The sequence below is a fragment of the Vigna unguiculata genome, chromosome 4, assembly GCF_037176805.1.
Source record: "Vigna unguiculata cultivar grain cowpea cultivar isolate G323 ecotype 2 chromosome 4, ASM3717680v1, whole genome shotgun sequence".
Classification (NCBI taxonomy): Eukaryota; Viridiplantae; Streptophyta; class Magnoliopsida; order Fabales; family Fabaceae; genus Vigna; species Vigna unguiculata.
In genome coordinates, this window is record NC_140795.1 from 41,760,434 (window position 1) to 41,765,593 (window position 5,160).

Consider the following 5,160-nt stretch of genomic DNA (forward strand, 5'->3'; position numbering starts at 1 on the left):
GATGATGCTTAATAATAAATACATGTAACGGAGATTATAGAAGTCTTAACGAAACTGAAATGGTAATTTAATGATAATAATGACTCGCTTTAAAAGAAAATAAAATTATTAAATTATATAATTAATATCAATAACTTTTATTTGAGCTATTCATCTCACATGTTTCATTTTGCATCTATATATAGAGGATATACACAGAGTACTCAACAGAAACAATTAAGCAAAAGATGAAAAAAAACAAAGACGAAAATATATATTTTTACAAGAGTGAGGAGATTCCTCTCAAAATCAAATCACGGAAGTACCAAAGGTATATATACATGATTTCTAGTTACTCTGATTCCACACCAATATTAGTTTGTATACATTTTTTTTTGTTTTGTTATTTTGTGCTCACCAGAAAAATAATATAAATTGATTTTCATAAAAAATTGCATTGATCTTAAATTGACTCTATGATTATATATACACTACTGATTTTTACTATATATTTTGTGAATCAGGACAAAACTTCTTGACTGAGGGAATGAACATAAAGGGCTGAAGGTTATTTTGTAAGTGATTAGTTTCTACTTTTATTTTTAGCTTTCAATGTGGTATATTTTAAATTGTATCTCAGGCAATAGTAATTTATATTATTTAAAAACTTTGATTGCAGTTGCTTCAAATTTCGCTGAAGTTGATGCTCTAAATTTATGAATTGATGAATTTTGTGTGAAAACTTAAACTATGCAGGTTCAAGTTTTGTTCCCAATTGTGATAGGGTAGGTCTGCAGTATACACTAAAATAGAGGTGAATACTGGAGAATAATAGTGAGAAGTGAAGAAAATGTTGAGAACAAAAGATTAAAGAAGCAAAGATACTGGGAAAGTTGGGAAAAGCCAGAAATCAAATGGAGAAGAGACACTACTACACTACTACACTACAAGGACAAATCTTCAATGTACTAAACTCTAATATGACCAAATGATGATAAAAGAGAAGCAAATTCTCATTAAAATGCTGCAACTATCTATAATCAATTTTTCCAATTACATGTGTTTGGTAAATGATTACTTATTTATTGTATAAGATGATGTATTGACCCAATAAGCGTGTTAATATAGAAGTAGGTCTTGTTGGTGTTTTGAAAATAGAGAATGAAATAACTTCGTTAATGTACTCTCAATCATTTCATATGTTGATCACTGTATATGTACAAGGATTGAGACACTTAAGTGTATTATATATAAACACTTTAACGAGTATTCTGGTAACTTATGTGTCATTTTAATTTATTGATTTGACATAACATGATTCAGAAAGTATAGTATTTTGATGTGATGTATATAATATAGTTGCTAGTTTTCATGTTATTCTAAAATGTTCGTAGTTCATACTACATTTAAACAATGTATTTCAGTTATATGAAATCGCATTTGATTGAAATAAGGTATTTATTCTCCATGTCATAAAAGGCTTGAATGAATTTGGTCACATTGTTTTTGTAAATATAAAAGTGAGAACAAGACGATAAAAGAGAGAAAAGTAAACATTACAAGAATTTAACGTGTTTCGACATATAATATGTATGTTTATGTCCATGACTACATTAGGAAGTATTTTATTTCTATGTGCATATCAAGCTTTACATATGGTTGCTTATGTAGCAAAATAGATAACAACATCTCACAATACTAAATGAATTGAGACTAAATCAACCTCCATAATACTAATAGTTAATGCATAGATGAGTGATAAGTGTCTAATTTGAGTTAATTTTGAGATGAATTTGATACTTATCTTGTTTTGATTATATTAAGTTTTTGTTAAATTTACCCCGATATAGCTTGTTTTGCAGTTTCCAGCACCAAAATAAAGTTAAACTAGACAAATAAAGAAAGTAGATGAATTTCAAGCAATTCTGGGTAAAACTGTGACTGATGCGGTTGAGCGACAAAATTGAGAATGAGCCACAAAGAGAAAATCCCTTGGAAGAGAAACCTCAAGCACTAAACTAGAGGTTGATATCCATAAAGACTCCTTCTCAAAGAAGTTATCTCAGGAGTTGAGCACCAGACCATGAGAATGGGCCAAAAAGAAAACTCACATAGTAAAGAAACCTCTACTATTGAGCTACAAGTGCACTGTGGAGCAATGTCCTGGATAGTTTATAAAAACAAAGTTGTACCCATTATGAGGAGTTAAGCCTCTCTTGTCTTGATGTTAATAGAGCATAAAAGAGCATGGCTACTCAAAGCATTAAATTATTTACATCCATTATGAGGAGTTAAGCCTCTCTTGTTTTGATGTTAAGATGTAACCCTTTGAAACTCTCTTGTAGGAGTATTATTTTATTTATTAAAGTATGCTTTTGTTTACATGTTAAGAATTAGTTTATGCTTGTTGTTGGATGAATTGATCACTCATATGATTTTATTGGGCTAGGATTGGGTAAGAGCTGGTTCCAAGTTATGGTTCAAATGATTCTCCTCGTGCTTTTAGATGCAAGGAATAGATATAAGACTCTAGCTAGATATAGAGTCTTGATCCCAATGCAAGTGATTCATTAAAGTAGTCACTGAGAATTTATACTAAAAGTTTGATTATGTTAGGTCTAGGTGTTAGGAATGGACCTAAAGTTACTTTTAAAAGAACTCTCAAGACATGAACACTTACATATTTATAAATAATAATTGGATTGGTACAAGAGAGGGAAAAAATGGTGAAGTCTAACCTCACCACGTCTTCATCATATTGAATACAACCTTGTTAATCATATTTGTCTTTTTCAACATGTTTTTATTCAATTTTTTATTATAACAAAATTGTTTTAAATACTTGTCACACAACTCAAATACTATATTTTTTAAATCAAACTAGTTTAAACATCATGTATTTTACCAAATCTCTATCGATATAAACTACTAAGTATACTAGCTGGAAAAAAATGATTGCATTAAAACATCAACACTGAGTAGATGCTAAAATAAATATATATGCCATTTAACATTTTCATAGGAATGGTTAGTAGAGTCCACTTAATAGTGGACACTAATAAAGATGGCCTAGTTGATTATAACGCAACATCAAAATTTAAAAACGTAAAATTAGTTTTTACTTTATTTTATATAATAAATAAATATTTGTGTTAGAGCCGTACTAACGTCAATTTAGCCAATGCTAATAAAGTATGCTTAATGTTTGATGCTAATAAATACTTCTTTTGGGTATATATATAAAAGTTAATGTCAGTTAAGTCGAAGTTAATTTATATGTTTTGAATATGTGCGCGATGAATAGGAACCATAAATTATTTATATTCTAAAAGCCTAGATTTAAAGATGATAATTTTTTTCAATAACAATTTTTCTCTCTCATTTTGTATAATTTCCTCACATTTCTTTGTTTTATCCACACACATCTTATTAATTCACATTTTGCTCCTCGTCTTCATTCACGCTAATCTCCTCCATCCACTACAATTATTTTTCGATTCTTTTGTTTTATATTTTATTTTATTAAAGAAGTAGGCGTTGTAGGAGAAATTCTTATTTGAAATTACTATCATTAGTATCGACCATACCACGTTAAATTAAATGAATTTTTTAAGATAAGAAATCTTAGTGTTACTAACTAGCACTAAATTCTTTTAATTAAAATTTTAATTTCTAAAGTAGTACTAAATTAGCATCAAGTGAGTCGACACCACTTACAGTTGGCTATGAAAAGTTAACACTAATGAATTAAAGTCTATAATTTTAAAGTTGTACTGAAGAACTATTGAAATCTAACACTATTGGTTATTAGTGTCCACTTTTACATGTTGAATGATATTAAAATGTTTTAATTAAAAATTAAAAATTTAAAAATTAATGATGAACTAACATCAATTAAGCTTACATTATTTAGAGTCAAGCTTCAAAAAGTGTTATAATATTGAAGAGTATACTAAATCACATGAGTAATAAAGTAGAGAATCCAAATATCATTTTTTCAAGAGACTCATGTTTGTTCAGAAAAAAATTATGATTATTTACTAATTAAGGTTAAAAATTTTGAAGTAATTAAAATATTGTTTTTTAATAAAATAATTCTAAATTTTAGAAACAATTAAATTGATTAAATTAACTATGTGGTAGAGACTTCGTCAGAGTTGGATTTCAAGTTCTAATGCAATGTAAATACACTACACAATATACTTTCAACTTTTTACTCTAGCAATTATACCACAAGCTAACATGCCCTAATTCTTTAGAGGCAAGTCTAAACCTTAATAATAAAAAATTTTAATCCCTTAAATAATTTTACCAAAAATTTGCATTAAGTTCAAATGTTTAAATTGACTAATTGATAAAAATCTATCAAAATAAAGTTCGCATTAAGTTCATATGTTTAAACTTTTACCAAGTATATTAACAATTTTATTCTAATAAAGGTTCTAAACTATTTCCCAATAATTAGATACTATAAAATAAGCAATCAATAATAATGCAATTAAGAACAAGAATAAAACACAAGAGTAATGAAAAAGAAGTCTATTAAATAGTAGAAATCACAAAGAGTAAAGTTACATTATGTTCAACCCAATCAATAAGGGAGTTGGTTACTCTTAACCATTATGAGTACTAGAAAATAGATAAATTATGAAAATAATGGTGATGATGACTGACTTCAAGCTCTAGAACGTGTCTTTGTCGTCTCTCTCTTAGGGTTAGTTCTATGTACCCAAAATATAGTTTTCTAATTCTTTGACACATTTATATTTAAAGAGTTTCGTAACATGTTGGTCGTTGGGTGTGAGCTAGAGTCATTGGGCAACTTGGGCCTTTTCGTTGAGCGAATCAAACTTTCTCGCTCAGTGAATGTACTATCTGGAATGGGTTTGAAATATGTACTTGAATGATAATCCTTGATTTATTCTTCAATTTTTTGAGATCTCCACTTATCTATACAATATTTTACAAATAAAATTTAAATACTTATATTTTCCAAAATTATCTAATCAAATCTTAATTATCTAAAAATAACAATAAAAATACCCATAAAATATAAATATAGGCATAATAAAAAACTTGATAATGTCAATTATAAAAATACCCCACACTTAAACTTTTTCATGTCCTTAAGAAATATAAAACTATTAATAATAAAAACTCATTAGGTCAACCTATCAAAAT

At 27.7% G+C, this 5,160-nt stretch overlaps 1 long non-coding RNA gene across 1 annotated transcript; it reads left to right on the forward strand.

Annotated features, from left to right (window-relative positions):
* Positions 1-220: 220 nt before the first annotated feature.
* Positions 221-1,246, forward strand: LOC114180386 (uncharacterized). Its single transcript, XR_003603685.2, has 3 exons — positions 221-310; positions 504-554; positions 736-1,246. It is a non-coding gene; the product is annotated as an uncharacterized LOC114180386 (long non-coding RNA).
* Positions 1,247-5,160: the final 3,914 nt, after the last annotated feature.